The following is a 3,665-nucleotide window of genomic DNA, read 5'->3' as shown; positions in this document are numbered from 1 at the left end:
CTGGTGATGCCTGTGGGTAATAATCGGGCCCCCTACCCCCGCCACCCCCCACCCCCTGCCGAAAAGCAGGCGGCCTCTCTGCTGAAGGCCTCTTGGCAAAGCTGGGAATCAGCACAGGCAACGCAGGCCCAGCTGCCCCAGATAAGAGGTGGCCCGTGTTAATGTACAGGCTTCCTCTGCACCTCACCAGGGCCTTCCTTTTCTAAACAGTCTCCCTTTAATGTTGGCGAATGTTGTTTTTCCATTGACTCAACATCTCGCCTCTGGTGGTAAGCCAGCAGGGAAAGTTGGAGCGGGGGAGGGAGGAGGAGAAAGGGGGAGAGTGGGGCCAAAGGCAGAGGAGAGCGGGACGGTGAGCCACGCTTCCAAACAAGCTGGACACCTGTTCTGGAAAGACAGTGACCAAGCCCAAGCGTCTTGCTTCCTCTTGATTCGGATCAGCTTTTGTTCCCTGCATGTCTGTGATTGGCCCCGATGCCCCCTGCCCACAACACTGCCCCCTTTGGTTCAACACGGAAACCACCAGGAGGAATTCCTAGCTTCCTTCTACCAATTTAACCGCCTTATCTGAAGGAGAGAAAGAATATGAGAGCTACTGGTGTGTATTAAAGGGGTAAAAGAAATTCCAGGAACAAGATGAGAGGGAAGCAAGAGAAGAAGGAAATGAGACAGGAAAACGAGAAGAAGGGGTAAGTGAGGGGGGGGGGGAAGGCATGGATATGAAAGGCAAAAAGGAGAGAGCAAAAGGACAAAGGCAAAAAGAAGAAAGAAAAGGAGACAGAAGAAAGATTGCAGACAAGTGCAATTTGAAGTGAGACGTTTTCCCCAGGAGCTCCGTTTCTCAAGAGCCAGAACAGACAGCGGGTTGAGGATGGAGGGCCGCGAGTTCCCTTTGGGGGCTTCTCTGGGCAAGACAAGGTCAAGGGGCATCCTCAGAACCAAACGTTGATTACAGCCAGCTAAATGTTTTGACTTGAAGGAGACATGAAGGATTAAAAAGCAAAATAGAGCAGCGTGGGTAAGAAAGAAACAGGAAAAGAAAGAAAATTGAAAAAAGAAACAAAACTCATGGGAGACACAAAGGGAATGATAGAAAACACTTCTGAATCAGCTAGTCATCTACTAACAAGCTGCAAAGATTTCCAATGACAAGTTGTCACATTAGTTTAGTGAAACCGAAGCAGTACTTATCCCCTTTCCTGTGCTTAATCTCTCCCTGCGTGCCACAAAAACATGCTACCACGTTTAATAGGATTAGTTTCGTTCACTTTCTCCCCCCACCCCTTTTATTTTTTACAATTCTATTTTCAGCAATACAGGGATCCTTGAATTCGATTTCCTGCGGTGCACAGCAAAACCCGGCATGCATGGATTTTACCCTTTAAAGACTTTATCTAAATCTGAAAAATGTAATTTGACTATTTTGGACTCCCCCCTACCTCCCCGGCCCCAACCCCAGTGAATTACTCTCCCCTCCTAGAAATCTTCATAACTTGGAGGGTGAGAGAGGGAGTATTGATGGTAAAATGGTCAAGACAATCCTGGGCTGTGAAAAACAGCTGCCCAAGCCCCACCCTTGCAGAGGTTGTGTGCCCTGGAGGCAGGCAAACATGGGTTCTGATTCTGATGGCTCTTTATTGGCTTTGTGGCCTTGAACAGGTGGTGAAACCCTCCCCGCCTCTGTGACGCTCTTTACTCATCCATACCATACAGTGGGATAATTCTTATCAGGGCTGTGGGGAGTACTACACCTAATGTATTTGTTTCTTCACTACTATGATTCACTTTTTCTCATATTTTATTATGTTCCTGCAATCAATAAGTCTTACAATCGATTGTGCATTTAAGGTCATTATGTTTTCCTTTTCTCCCAAAGGGCATATTTAAATGGATGGTGTGTCTTATAGTCTATGGCATTTGAGAAAGAAGAAAATGGAAGTGCTGGGCATAAAGCATCTGGCATAGTTCTGATATCGGAAGTGCTCAGTAGATGCTAGAATTTTCTATCACTGCTCATCACTATGCCTACGCCCCTCCCTCTCATATTCTCACAGAAAGACCACTTTGGAATATGGAGAAAGGGAGGTGTTGACACTTTTGCCCCACACAGCTTCCTTTAGACTCCTGCTCTTCATTGAGGTTTCAGACACCTGGCTAGATCCAACCCGTCCTCACTGTCCATCCGTGTTGGATAAGAACCAACAATTCTCCGGTCCACTCGCTCTCTCAACAGGGTCACCAACTGCCACGCTCAGCCGTGTCTTGCAAACAGTAATTACCTGTCGAATGATTCCATCTTCTTTGAGCCTACTTTGAGTTCTGCAGCCCCTCCTGCCCGGTTCCCCCCAGGCACCACCCCAGAAGGCTGGCATTAAGACAAGGGGTGAACGCACCAACTCCAAGAGGGAAAAGGATGCGGCCTCCTCCTCAGGGACCTGGGGGTGTCAGGGAGCCACCCTGGGCCTAGGATGGGGATGGAGGGAGATGAAGCTAGGAGGAAGGAGGAAGCTGCTGCCCGGGGCAGGGTGCTGTAGGGACCCTGCAGTCTGAGCAGGGCTAAGGGAGCCCTGAGGAGGAGGGGAGGCATGGCGAGACCCCTCCCAATTGGGCACATCCCACCACTGCGGAGCCCAGCTGTCTGCTCCTGTCAAGTGGTGGCCAGCAGGGGGGCTCTGAGGTCTTTCTGCCAACAGGGATCAGAGGGTATTCCAGAGTCTCCCAGAGCCTGGCCAGACTGGCAAAGAGGTGCAGGTCCCTCCACCCCATTACCCGCCCCCCTCAGCCGGGAGCAGGGTCGAATTTAGCCTCCAGCCTTGCCTTCCCTCCCATCTCCCTCTCCCATCCCTCAAACCACACTTCACATCCCTTATGTCCCACGGGAGCCTCCTTGCCCACTCCCCCAACCTCCTGCACCCCGGTGCTCCCCAGTTACCTGCTCTGGTCCACACCCATCTCCTCCTCCCCCCTCCCCTGAACTCCATTCCCTAGTCCCTACCTCCACAAGCTACTCCTCACCCCCACCAGATACCTTCTGCAGGACACCTACTTCCTCCCACTCACCACTTCACCCATGATCTCCCCTCACTTTTACCCAGCACCTACTCATACTCCCTTCCTGACATTCTCCCACCCCCTGACACAGGGCCCCCTCTCCAAATCTTCCTGTCTCCACTGCTGCCCCTGCTCCCCCCGCCCCACCAACAAGTGTGGGCAAAAGTACTCCTCCCACCAGGACCACCACCAGGAGGGCGCTTGGGAGCAAGAAACCCAAAGAACCTGTCTCCCTACAGCCTGGCTCCACGTGTGTGTTTCTCTGTACCTGTTGAGGGTCTTTGTTTTGTCCCCTAGAGTCACAGACATATCCTTCTCACCCCCAGGAGCCAGACAGCAGGAATCTTCCACACTGGCCCAAAGATCCACGGACCCTGGAAGGACAGGCATCTAGGGGTCATGCTTTCACTGTCTCTCATTCAGAGAGCAAAGGGTGCCCACTCTCAGCCCCTGGGCTCATTCACTAAGGGCTGGGCCCATGCGTGCCCTAAATTGGAAAAATCTCTTCAGTAACCCCTCTCCAGGAATACACAGGGATTACTAATCTCAAACCTTCTGAGGATACCAGCAAAGCATCCTCCTTGGGACGTTAAGTAGCCACTTATGGCCATGTC

Source organism: Bos indicus, chromosome 16 (genome assembly GCF_029378745.1).
Source record: "Bos indicus isolate NIAB-ARS_2022 breed Sahiwal x Tharparkar chromosome 16, NIAB-ARS_B.indTharparkar_mat_pri_1.0, whole genome shotgun sequence".
Taxonomy (NCBI): Eukaryota; Metazoa; Chordata; class Mammalia; order Artiodactyla; family Bovidae; genus Bos; species Bos indicus.
The sequence above is the reverse complement of the archived record's forward strand: the minus strand, read 5'-3'. Positions refer to the sequence as shown.